The sequence below is a fragment of the Hirundo rustica genome, chromosome 5 (genome assembly GCF_015227805.2).
Source record: "Hirundo rustica isolate bHirRus1 chromosome 5, bHirRus1.pri.v3, whole genome shotgun sequence".
NCBI lineage: Eukaryota > Metazoa > Chordata > Aves > Passeriformes > Hirundinidae > Hirundo > Hirundo rustica.
The window spans coordinates 72,106,154-72,119,792 of record NC_053454.1 but is presented as its reverse complement, the minus strand read 5'-3'; positions in this window follow the sequence as shown (position 1 = coordinate 72,119,792).

Genomic DNA, 13,639 nt, shown 5'->3' with positions numbered 1-13,639 from the left:
CGGGCGGTGCCGCCTCGCACCGGCGGCGGGCGGGCAGCGGGGCTCGGGGCCGGAGCGCCGGGACGGGCGCCGGCCCCGGCCGCACCCGCTCCGCGCCGCGGCCGGCGCTGCGCCGGGTCCCCGCGGCCCTGGGCGGGAGGGCGGCGGCGGCGATTTCCTGGTGCTGACCGGACCGGGCGGGGCGCGGGACCCCCCCGTGCCGGGCCCGGGACCCGCCAAACCACCTCCAAACCCCCCGCGCTGGCCGGGGAATTTTTTCCAGTGTAGACTGAAATTCTTGATGAGAAAACCCAAAACTCAAGGCTACGGGATCTGAGGGGAGAGGAAGAGTTCTGGTCTAAATTCAAAACGCATTGGGAAAAATAAATCTATGGGAACAGCTCATTTCCTCTCCTACGTGGGCTTCTGTGTGATCGTCTGTGACTGCAACTGCTCCCGTGGGATTTTTGGACCCGAGGGGCTATAATTACAATGACCTGGCAGGTTCTAAGCACGGCAGAAAACAACGGGAGAACTCTCTCGATGGGGCAGTGGAGCCTCTCAGTAGTGGTCTCAAAGGGCCAGCAGTGCCCAGCATCTCTGGCTGCAATTGCAAGGGTCCCAGCACAAGCCCCTCTGTAGCGTTCCTCTGGAGCTGACGCCTCCTGGCATCCCTGACCAGGGTTTGGGGGTGCCAGCACAGGCACATCCTGCTGCTTCTTCGAGTCTCTTTTAAAACCAGGAGGATTTTTTGAGGGGGGTAGGAGCACACAAAAGCCAGCAGAACTGGCCTTAACCACTTTCAGGGGGATCTCTCCTCTTTCTTTCTTCCTCACCAAATTCCCACTGTCAAAATCCAGCCTGAGGCTCAGCTCCCCATCCCCTCAGTCTCTTCAAGGAACTGGGCTTGGATTTCCCCATTCAGAAGGGCAGGCATGCTGTTGTCCTTACTGTATATCCTAATTCCAGTAATTGCTTAAGAAATAATTGAAAGACATGAAAGGAATGAAGAGACTTAAAAAAGAGCTGCCAGCTCCAAGGGCCATCCAGGAATCCTCAAACCCATCATCAATGATTTCTTTAATTAACCAACTCAGAGTAATTAACACCACATTGATATAGTATGATTCTTTTAATTGAATTACGGATAAATATTGCAGAATGTAAAAACCTTTCTAACCCGAAAACTCTTTTAAGAGCTATACAGGGCATAGCTGCAGAGAAAGTCTTGGCAGTCAGGGATAAAACAAACAAGTCTTCAGTCTTTAGCATCTTCCACTATTTTGGTCATTGACGGCAAACGTGGCTTCAGCCTCAGCAAGACACGGAGAGTCAGGGACTCTGCAGATCCTGGTCTCACCTCAAGCCCTTTCAGCAGCTACAGTCTGCAAGGAGGAGAGAAGAAAAATGGGGCAGAATGGACAGCCTACTTCCAGAAAATCATCAGCATTCATCAAGCATTAAGTAGAGCTGTAAGAACTCCCCCAGAGGTTCGCTTCCCTGCGGACTGAGGGCTCTAAGTTGGAAGCACAGGCTGGACCCTGCCATGGGCAGACCATGGAAACCCCAGGAGTAAAAGCTACTCGGTCAGTTCCATAAAACATTCCAAAATCAGGCTCCTGGCGTGCGACCGTCTCTCTCTCTCACCTTCAAAACATGCAGGAATGAGGTCTATTGCTGTTGAGCAGCATTCAAAAAACTCCTTAGAGCATAAACTGCCTCACCAATGACACTGGAGTCATGGCAGCTCCTCTGGCAGCTCTGTCAGTAACAAAATGTTTTAGTTACCTGGACAGAAAAGGATGCTAAGACCCATCACTACAGGCTAAACTGGAGCAGTGCTTCCAAACAGGGCAGTGAGGATGAAGGGTAGGGGCTTTTCTAGGAGATACAGTGCTTACCAGTGGGGGCAGAATGGGGAACTGCATTCCGAGGTTTTGGAGGAAACTTTCAAAAAAAAACCCCAAAAAACCACCACCCACAAAAAACCAGCCGAACAAAACCCCAAACACTTGCTTTATAGCACAACTGCTTGCTTTATTGAAAAACACTAGGTGGCTCTGAGCTCTCCCTTGAGCCTTCTCCGCTCCAGGTGAGTACCCCCAGCTCTCCCAGCCTGGCTCCAGAGCAGAGGGGCTCCAGCCTGGGAGCATCTCCATGGCCTCCTCTGGGTTGTTCCAACAGCTCCATATATTTCTTGTGCTGGACCCCAGGGCTGGGGGCAGCTCTGCAGGTGGGGTCTCACCTGAGTGGGGGAGAGGAGCAGAATCTCCCCCACTCCACCTCTTTTGAGGGCAGTGTTGATGCAATTTTGGCTGTGCAAGACACCCATCTCTTCCCCCACTGTGTAACACCCGAGGGTTAACTCTCTTGGCACACCACCCTCCACAGCAGAGGTCCCTTGTTCTTACCGGCACATCTGCACAGAAACAAGTCACTGGTCCAAGTGTCTTCCAAAGGCCATGCAACAGCTCTGTTTACATTAGGCCACAGTTTTATCCTTTGACACGGAGAGGTCCTGAATCCGTGACCTGATTGCACCACACACTTCTCTGCAATTCCGGATGATTTGGGGCCAATGTTGATGGGTGAGTTTGGGAGAGGTGGGAAGTCTGATGCCTGTCCAAGGCCTGCAGTGAGGTATCCACGTCCCAGTCCCTTTGTCAGCACTGTGCTATAAAACAAAAGGTCTGGGGCACAGGATCAATAATTCCAAACCCATTTGCCTGCCAAGGCAGCTGATGATCACACTGCTGGGATGCAGAGCATTAACATTTCCTTCAGTGATGTGTATTAACATCCAAAATGAAACAGAAAAATAAGGGCTTGTGGCTGGAGATGGTTCCTGGCCAAGGCTGGAATTTCAGACAGTGGAAAGAGGACAGAGCAAGCTCCTTGCAGGTGTCCCATGCATTTCACTGGAGGCTGTGCATTCCTGATAGCCACGCACAACATAAATCTTCTGGTTGCCACTTTCCTACCGGAGGGTGTAATACTGGTGAGAAGCCCAAGCTGGATGCCCAGAGAGTTGGAAGATCTGCGTGTCTCACCCCTCACCCATGTTTCTTGCTCTTAGAGAGGCTCAATCCAGGTCCCCACCTGCTGGCTTCCAGACAGGTCTCTTGCAGTAAGGAACTCCAGTCAGTATTTGGATGTGGCGCATGACCACCCTCGTAGTGAGCCACAGAGGTGCAGCTGCCTTTATCCCTCAAATCCCTCTTCCCTCAAAAAGTGACATCAGGCGCTGTCACTGTACTTGTCTTTGTCCAAATGCACACAGTCTTCCGCTTCCTGTCCTCCTTTCATCCCTGTCCTCTGAAAGACTTTTTCAGTTGTATCTTATCTTGGCTTTAGTTGTGTGATTTTGCCTGGACCGAGGTCAGTCACGGCAGTGCCTAAGAATGACCTGGTTTGACCAGCTCGGTCTCTTTGGGTACTGAGACGCTGGAACTCTTCCAGCCTCCTCCAACATCTCTGCTGTTCCTGGGGTGCTTGATAATTAACAGAGCTGGCCAGAATCCTTGTCAGACAGTCCCCATGTCTCTGGGATGCAAGTTCTACAGCTGATATTAAAATATGGATAGCTGGTTGGTGGTATTTAGCTACTTGTAGGCTGGAAAGAAAACATCCTGTTCTGTTAAGATTTGGGTTTTTTTTTTTTGTCTTGCTTCTGTCAAACAAAGAGGAAAGATGTTTTGAATACACCTGCGGCATAATCTTGGTCCGGCCGAGCTCATTCGGTTTGCCTGCCCTCAGCTTGGTTCGGCGCAGCTCGATCCGTTCGGCCAAACGCGGCTACGTTCAGTTCGATTCAGTTGGAGTCGGCTAAACTCGGCTCGGTTCGACTTTTCAGCCAAACTCGGCTATTTTCAGCAAACCTCGGCTATTTCGGCTGTTTCGGCTGAACCCAGCTGTCCTCGGCAAACCTCGGCTATTTCGGCTGTTCGGCTGCACTCCGCTGTCCTCGGCAAACCTCGGCTATTTTCGGCTGTTCGGCTGCACTCAGCCGTTCTCGGCAAACCTCGGCTATTACCGGGTGCGGTTGTGTAGATTCGCCTCTTCGGGGAAGCTCGGCTCGGCTCGGCTGCACCCGGTGCGGCTCGCGGCCTTCCCCGCGGCTGGGCTCGGCTCGGCTGCACTCAGTGGCGCTCGCGGCGTTCCGCGCGGCTCGGCTCCTGAGGGCGGCGCGGGCCGGGCCCAGGCGCCGCGCGGGGGAGCGGGGCCGCCTCACGTTAAACACGCAGAGCTCGGTGTTTTCCTGCTGCCGAGTCCCGCAAGCTCTCGCACGGACACGAACGGGAGCGCGGGGTCGGGCAGGAGCTCACAGGCAGTGACTGCAGTCGCGCTAATTAATGCTCGTGAGAGCAGGAGGCTGGGTTCGGCCGAGCTCGGCTCGGTTCGGCCGAGCTTGTAAGGGTAGCCTTGGTTCGGCCGAGCTCGTTCGGTTCGGCCGAACGCAGCTACGCTCGTTCGATTAAGTTAAAGTCGGCTAAACTCGGCTGTTCTCGGCACACCTCGGCTAGTGCCGGATGCACTCGTGTAGATTCGCCTCTTCGGCAAAGCTCGGCTCGGTTCGGCTGCACTCGGTGCCGCTCGCGGCGTCCCCGTGGGAGGAATGACAAGATTTGTCTTTACAAACAAGCCCTGGGTCTGCTGGTAGATAAAACCAGCACTGTGAGATAAGAGGAATAATGGGAAGGATTTTATTGATTGATGAATGGAAAAGAAGATATTTGCCTTTAAATGAAATTGGATATTGAAAGATGAAAGTAACAATGGGGAAAAACCCATAAATCCCATAAGAATTAAAAATTAGGGAGGTTATACATTAAAAGGGGAATCTTAGGCATTTCAGAAAGTCTGTACCTCTCAAGTACCTCAGCCAATGGGAAAGAGAGAGAGAAGTGCAGCCGGGAAATTAGAATAAAAAGGAGTCTGTGTCCTCCGAAAATCTGAGAGACCCCAGGGGAAATGCCCCATGGTCTCTCCTTTTATTCAAATAAAGTAAAAGGACTCCTCTGTCTCCTTTTTGGACATAAACCTCTGGTGTTCGTGGATTGATTTTCCTAACAGATTTAACAAAGAAATATGTTTATTTTAATACCTGGTTCTTTTAGCACTGATGTTAATACTTCCACTAGTGTGCTTTTAGCAGTAATACTACTTCAAGAAAGGCCAATTTTTAATTTCTTTTTAAACTTTTTTTTTTTTTTTTTTTTTTTTTTCATTTTAAAGCCTGTTAGAATATTTTCCTCCATGTAGAGTTACTGGTTTAATTTCAAAATGTACAAATGCTTGTAATATTAACCTGTTTTGCCTGTTAAAGAATCGGGCCCTTTCTGCTCTCCTTCAGGGAAATGTGGGATTTATGGTGACAGGTAAAACCCGAACCAAAATCTTCCAGTAACGCTAAGCTAGCTGTCCTGGTTTTACAAGACAGCTGCCTGCCAAGGAAGGCGGGAACCCTCCTGTAAGGAAAAAGATGACTCGCTCCCTCCAAATTATTATAACCTTCAAATCTCAGGGCTTTCAGGCACAGGTATGAGGAAAGGAGTAAGAGTTCTTTACTAGGCTAGACAGATAGATAGATAGGTAGGTAGGTAGATAGATAGATAGATAGATAGATAGATAGATTGATTGATTGATTGATAGATGATAGATTGGGTTTCCCCCGGTTCTCCCGTGCACGGTGCGGTACCCTGGCGACGGCCACCCTGGCGAGGTTCCCGTCCACCAGCAGCTGGGAGGTGGTCTCTCCAGAAAGAGAGGGAGAGGAGCCGGCCTTTTCCCTTGGAAACACCCGCACAGATGGTGGGGATGTCCCCCGGCGAGGGACTGCCGGCCCGCCGACAGCTCAGCGCAAGGAGTGGCCTCGCCAACAGGCAGCCAGGGGAATCTTCGCAGCAGCGCTGAAGCCCTGGGCAGGAGGAGTCCAGCGCCGCAAGCATCGCCTCTCCCGGCCGGGCCAGGACTGGAGCGCCCCAGCTAAGAAAGTGCCCAAACCACACTGCTTTCCTCGCTCCCTCCCCCGGGACAATTCGAAGGGCATGCCAAGGTATTGTCTGTTAATCGACATCCATTTGCCGTTTCCATGACGACAAATGGGAAAAAAATTCCTCGAAGAAACCTAAGCCCCAGCACGAGCAAATGCCAAAAAAATTAAATTTTAATTAAGAAGTAACATCACAATAATGACCATAAGAAATTAAAAACGGACACATTCCCAAAATGGTCTAAACCGCTTTTGTTTCCTTTCGAACATGCCTGTATCATGAGCAGTGCTGAAACTGTACAACTTGTACATTCTGATATTCTCCGCCCGTGGTCACACCGTGCTTATTTCAGGTTACGGGTGTTTTACAGCGCTGCTTATTCAGCCGTGCCCATGGACTGTAGTGCTCTATCCACCGGGGCAACGAAGCACAATTCATACGTCGATGTGCTTGAAGGTTAAGATAGGAAATGCTGCTTCCCTACCTGCATCTCCAGATTTTGTCAGGCAGGCATTCCCGCACCCATTTATTTATTTATTGCTCTATTGATTTTCTTCCAGTCATTTTTCTTTTCGATTGCCTGAGCAAGGCTTCCTAAAGGAACAGTACCTATCAGAGAAAATCAACCAAAAGGCGAGCCTTGGTCCTTCTCTAGGGGAACAACGGGTTACAAACCTTTATGGGGTGCGTCACGTATTTTGAGAGCAGCAAGTACGTTTGCCATTGACAGACTTTCGATTCCTTCTTGCTCAGTCCTTTCTATAACACGCTTTGACAAATAAAGTTGTCATGTCTGAAGTGTCATGGGCAAGGACTCCAATGTGAAAGCAGAGGAGGGCAAGGACAGGAGCGCTCTACACACGCCGCTGATTGCACAAAGAGGAGCCAGGCCACTGAGATGCAGGACTGTGAAATGTGTAAGACTGGCTAGGCACAGGCAGAAATGGGACATGTTGTATTTCATATTGATACAACACATAACGTGCAGTTTTCCACCAGCATCCTCTTACTCCTCAGGAAAATAACTAATGGATCTTATGAGACTAGGGTTTTTTCTGTCAGAGGAATGAGAGAGTGGAATGGAAGGAAATACGATTGCTATGTACAGCAGGGAGAAGTGCTACACCCTCACCTCAGAGGCCCCGGATGCCAGCGGAAGATACTTGTAACTGTCTCAGAAGGAGATGGAAGTAGTTCTTACGCTGAGAAAGGAACCAAAAGTATCACCTAAAAATAAACATCTCAAGTCAATGTCACCTATTTCTATATTCCCTGTTTCAGAGCTGGCTAGATGAACTATATCAAGAAATATTTGGCTTGTTCAAAGAGTAATAAGGCCTTTCTGCAACTGGAATGGCTTTTACTCTAAAATCTACTAATTTATCAGCAATTTTCTGTACTCGGCAATATCATCTTCCTCTGAGCTGAGAAAGGCAAGTCAGTCAGCACAATATGTTAGCTGATTCGGACAAGGACCAGGGTGAGGACAAGGAAATTGCACTCCCCTGTTACCTGGTTTAACTCTTGTGAGCGTCCACATGAGACTTACCAGGTTATGTGTTGAACTGATACTGCTCCAATTCTGTTTCCACCACAAAACTCAGAGGGGTTTTCAAGATGAATGAGACTGAAAACTACCCCCAGCCGGGCTATGCTCATTCAAAGCACTCTCCAAATCTCTTTTCAGAGTCTCACAAAACTCCTGATTTGCAGGCTGTGGAACCCAACCAGCATCCAGCATATCCAGAGCTGAGTAAGTGGAACTGGGAAACTCCCTCAGATCTCTGTTTGGCCCTGGAGCAGTCTGTGCTTAGAAAGAGTGCAGGATAAAAGGAACAAAACCCCACAAAGAATATACTTTTCTCCGGGTCGGTGTAGATTCAGGAAAGAAATGGCTGACAGTGGGCCATGACTGCAAATCACTTCTGTTCTGGCTTCATTTCAGAGAACTCCCTCCTAAACAGCCAACCTGCCTAGGTTAAGTGTGCCTGATTTGGAGTTCGTTTTCTTTCTCTGAGGAACAGCTGCTCCTCAGTCTCCTCTTCCTTCTTTACTGCTGCAATCTCTCAGAGGTGCAAGGTACCCCCTCCTTGCAGGTGTATCGCGTTCATTTCTGTAAAGGACTTCTTTTCAAGGCCTTTCAAAGGTCCTAATTCCAAAAGGCCGTTTCAAAAGGGCTGTCCTCAATAAGGCTGGTTGTGGGAAGACCAGATTTTTAAATGGATTCGGGATCACCACCTATCCACTTTTAGGCTGAGATTTGCAGTTGTCTCTACTCAGCACGAAGATAAGTGGGTGGATGTCATGCAGGCAGTACGCCACAGAGCTGTGCTCAGAAACCACCTCTGCATCCAATTCCAGCTGTTCATAAATATACAAACAATAGCTACATATACTGTCTGAGTAGTATAGTAACAGAGGGACTCTGTGTGACAGTCACCTGCTGAACAAAAGCACAAATGTCGCTTGCCAGCCAGGCATCCTGTGCTCCCCAAGCAGTAATTCCCTTCTCCTGAGGAAATTCCAAGGGTTCCCGCGGCAGAAGGCGCACACCAGTAGTTCTGGCATATCCCAGCAGAGGGCAATGGCAGACGTACATCCGAGTCTGGCGCTGCAAAGCGCCTCGACAATAGAAAACTAAGTTTTCCCCTGCCTACGGGATCTTGTCATGAGCTCGGGAGTCACTTGGCGCTAACAAATGGAATAAATCCTGTCGAGAGCTGAATCAAGGCCCAGCAGAAGATCTGGCAGCGTGTGATCAGCCAGCAGCATGTGTCAAGCTCTCCAGACCTGTCCCGAGTGACTACAGGTTGTTAAGTGAGGGAAGGTCTCAGCAGCATTTTCCCTGTAAGATCAGGAAACACGTGTGGCCTGGCTTTCTTCCTCGGCTCGTTTGGAGAAAACGGATAAGTGGAGCCGTGTGTCTTCTTTGGCGCATCCACAAATGCAAACCAGAAAGGCTGAGCTGGAAGTGGTTAGCGTGGAGGGGGAAATGGCAAACAGGAAAAACCCTGGCTGCTGTATTCCTGTATTCATGGAAGTGTTTTTGTTTTGAGATCTCGCTGTTACACCTAAGGTCCTCCTGAAGGTGACAGAGAGTGATTCAGAGCAGGCTATTTTAGGTATATATACACCTAAACACAAGAGCCACAACTCGAGGCAGTTAAGCCAGACTCTTACATTGGATTTTTTCACTTCTGAATATAAAACCTTGCATAAGCCCCTTCAATCTGGGGCTAAAAAGCAGAAGCACCCAGAACCAGGAACCCCTTTAAAATAAAATTGTATGTCACAAACACTGAAATGAAGTGACCATCCATTAATTACGCAGGCATGTTACAAATGTATAAAATGAGATCTGTTTTGACCGAGGAAGGAAAGGAAGGAATGTTTACAAATCCTTTCACGACAATAACCATAAATAACAAGTAAACGGCGACAGGAGCAACTGCTTCTGTAATATTGCTGTCATTTGTTGTGCCTGCATCCGCAGGCACTGCGAGGGAAAATCACTGTTGGAGGAGAGAGAAATAGGTTGCCAAGCAACATGAGACCCCGTCCAAGGGCACCCCCTCCCCTGCTCAGGAGCAGACAAAGCTCTCTGGTACAACTGCTCTGAAAGCTGAGCTGGCATCCATCAGGGGAAAGTGGACATGATGTGGAGTGAGGGAGCAGGAAAGGGGAAGAGGGCAGAGCTTCCAGCTGGCAAGGAGAGGCTGCGGAGACCGAGGGAAGAAACCGCAATTGTGCCGAGGGGGGTGAAGAAATGAGCCGAGGATAGGCAGGATAGACAATCCAGATGGAGCGGCCAGCCTGGGAATGTGGCTGCTTCAATAGTGGTGGGATCAAACTCTGCTCCAGTGTGGAAGGGTTGAACGTGAGTGGGGCTTTCCTGGCTGGAGAGAGAGATGGAGGAGCATGGAAGAAGGAATCTGGAGAGGTTTTTTTTTCTTTTTAAAACGTGTCCATGTAAGTATGCCGCTCACAACCAGCTACTTGGGTTATTTTTCTCAAGGGAGCTGACATCTAGGCCCTGCAAGATCTGCAACCTGCCTGATGGGAGGAGGTTGCACTTTGGAATTCAAAGCTCAAGGGCAGCAGCCAGATACCTGGTCTCTACCATTAGCCTCCTCTGTCAGCACAGCCAAGCCACACCAGATTTTCAAATGAATCTCGGGGAACCAGGCAACACACCTGACCAAAATCAGGGAGCAGCTGAATACGTAACTGCAGCAGGCACCTTGAAAGTGTGAGTTTTTCAGTTGTGACCATGACTGGAGCTGCCAAGTTCCCCTGGTAGCTGGGGTTGAGCCAGCATTGCTCTGCCACCAAAGCCCAACCTTTACCAATAGTGCCTGGAAAAGCTGAAGAAGCAAGCCGTAAACCATGGCACACAGCCGTGACTGTCTCTAACAGAAAGCACGCTCAAGAGCTGACCCGTCTGCAGGCCCTGGCTCACCAGATTCCTGAGCAAATGCTGAGATCTGCCTCATTGCCCAAAGGTATTCAGATAAGGCTGGAGGTGAGCATGTGCGTCCTAAGCACAGCTGATTTCCACAGAGATGAAATTAAACTTTTGTTTGGACGAAAAGCCTGCCTTGAGTGGAAGCGGTTCACCAATTAAAAGAGCTGTGTGTCCAAGGTTAGGAAGGCAAAACCCAGCAGGTACTGTGTTGTCACAGATCTGCTAGGTGTAAAGCCAACACGTCTTCAAATCTCTTGCTAAATCTTCATTAATCCCCCGCATTTCAGATATCAGAGCAGTTACGCTGGCCTGGGGATCTGCTTCCACTTGCTCAATACCAACAGGAGAATCTTTAAACCTCCTTTTGATCCAGACATGTGTCGTGCAGGATACACAACCGGCAGACCAGCATTTGTTTCTCCCAGGATTCTCTGCTGCAAATGGGAGACGCTACACGCGGAGCCAGCGGGACTGCGCGAGGCAGGAATCACCCCGACGTCTGGCAGTGCCACTGCTTCCCAGCTGCCATCACTTACCGATGAGTTCTTTCTCATCCCTGAAGTGCTGCCAGGCAGGATGATCGTGTTGGTCCTCAGCAGCTTTAGCCTGCGAGGTGTGGAGTGTAAGCCGAGCCAATCAGCGTGGATGGAGAGTTTGGGAGAGTAGCTTCTAATCTTCAAGCATCATCAGAGGCATTGACTAAAGAAACATGACTTTGCCTAACTCTCTCCTCTGACCTGTGACTGACTGCAGGGCCTGTCACGTACTGCCTCCAGGTTCGTGGGTTTTGCAGCACACATTAAATCCCTCTCAAGGAAAGTCAAAGGGAAGAGCAGCTTTGTTTACTGCATTTCCTCCTCCGCTGCTGCTAAACAGGAGAGGCAGAGTTTGCAGAATTCACTTCTTGTGTTAGGCTGTACCTCCTCCCTGCAGATTTGCTGCTGGTTCCAGAAACATTCAAGTTAGAAGGAGAAGGTTTGAGGCATGGGAGATGAGGAATATTCAACCTCTACCCAGTTTTCTGCCCCAGCCGTTCCCTGGTCACCACATACACGCAGCTTTTGTACATCAGTGCAGGCGTTCTTGTGTGTGCGCCATTTTCCCGAAGGAATTCTCCCAAGCCGTTGCACTTTTGAGTTCCTCAGAGCTAAGAACAGGTGGAGATTTAAAAAAAACCCAAAAACAACAACCTTTTCTTTTAGCAGAATAGCACAGTTTTAGCTAAAGACAACCCCACATTGCAATTACATAAGGTACTTCTTATAATAACCCAAACTGTTTTTGCTGCTACTTTGAAAGCCTGTTGCGATTACAATGGGATATCATACAAGATTCCCACAGTTTACATTTTATACACATCTGTTAAAACACATTATTTTCTATTACAGTCCAGAATTGCATCCCAGATATGTTCTTGCAGTGACCAAAGTAAAAGAATATAATGATCCCCCAAAGGCCATAAGAAAATCCAAGAGGCCTGTGGGCATGTGGGAATTTATGTGCTTAAAGCACATCGATCTTTTGTACATCCAGATGAGAACATCATGAACCAATTCTTTCCTGACTTATATCCAGTACGGATGGAGGTGACACAAGGCTGCAGAAGGCGCAGTTCAGGGAAGAACCCAAAAAAACCTCTGTCTACTGCTCTGGTTAACCCTTCTGAATCTGCTTTGCTGCTGCCATCGTGCATGAGCTCATCCCCGGAGGATGGGAACTGCAAATGAGGGTCAGTTGTGGTTACACCACCACAAAGCAGCGACTCCAAACAGCCAGACCTTAAACTGAACTGGATAAAAAGGACTATTGGTCCTTCCTCTGAAACCCCCCACAAAGTGCATATGAAAATCACCAGACATGGGTTATGACTGGTATTTAAGAGGCAGAAAGAGGGAACAGTTGAAGGAATAAGCATATTTTCTTCTTCTTTCACTTGTCTCATGGTTCTGACAAATTTAAAGCCTGAGTATGATCCAGTGCCACTCAGGCCCGTGTTCTTTGTAATATGTCATTGAAAAGCAGAGCAAATTAATAAACTGCAGAGCCCACTACTGTTACTGCTGTAGCTAAACTGATTTTGATACACGAGCCAACCTCATACATTGTAATAGCACTGACTTACCCTATAAACATTTGCAGTGAAATATATGAGAGTTCAGGTGTGTTTTCCCTTCCACCCCCAGAGGAGCCTCTCTGATCTTCTAGGAGGTGTTCAAGAATAAAAGATGCTGCACTGCTACTTGTGACTGATCTTCAAGAAGTTGTACCCCAGCACAGGCTGAGCGTTGCCTTCTGCAAAGCTCTTCTCAGCTCTTCCAGAGTCAAAAACTGAGCAGCTCTGGCAGTGTAATTCCATTAAAAGTGCTTGTTTGAGCAGTCTGGTTTCATGCTTAAAATACTTTTGGTCTCACTACCCCAACCACTGGCTCTCTCATGACAGCAGTTCTGGTCGACAGCAGCTTCTCCTGAGAGAGGAGCCAGCCTCTTTGGGATGGTCACCAAGAGGCAATAAAATAAATACCGCTCTTTCCAAACAGGAGAGACTTATGTCTGGTAAGACACCACCAGGGTCTCTGAATTACACGATATTTCATTGCTCAGAACCTTTATTCCTGCCTCCTTTTATGTCAATCCTTGCTGGATTTTGCATGTCCATCGTCATTTTGAAATTTGCATCTTCTGAATATAGTCAGAAAAAAAATACAACTTCAGTGTCATCTGGCCTTAAAATGTTTAGCCCTTGTGGTTTTAACTTCTCAAATGACCAGGTCTGTCAGAGTTTTCTTTCACATTTATCTATTAGCAAGGTGACAATACTTTGAACAATTCTGCGCCAGCTCCTAAAAACCAGACACTGTGTGGTCAGAAAGTCAACCCATACTACACCAAGAACTGCAGTTAGAGGGCTAAAATCAGCAGTTAAAGAGTTACTAAGCACAAACATCAAACTACTGTTATTACAGTACATATACCCTTCCAATCTCTAGAAAGAATAATATTGTCACCCAAGAAAATAAAATTTGGCAAGGTAAAATAACCTCTTTAAGTATTCTTTACGTTAGCCCTTAAAATTAGCAAGTTTGATGACAGGCAACGAAATATCCCACTTTTAACATCAGCTGTAGGAAGTCAAAACAAACATTATACTGGTTTTGTTCCAGTGGTCTTAAGGGATCGTAAAGGCTAATGGATTAAGCTTTCT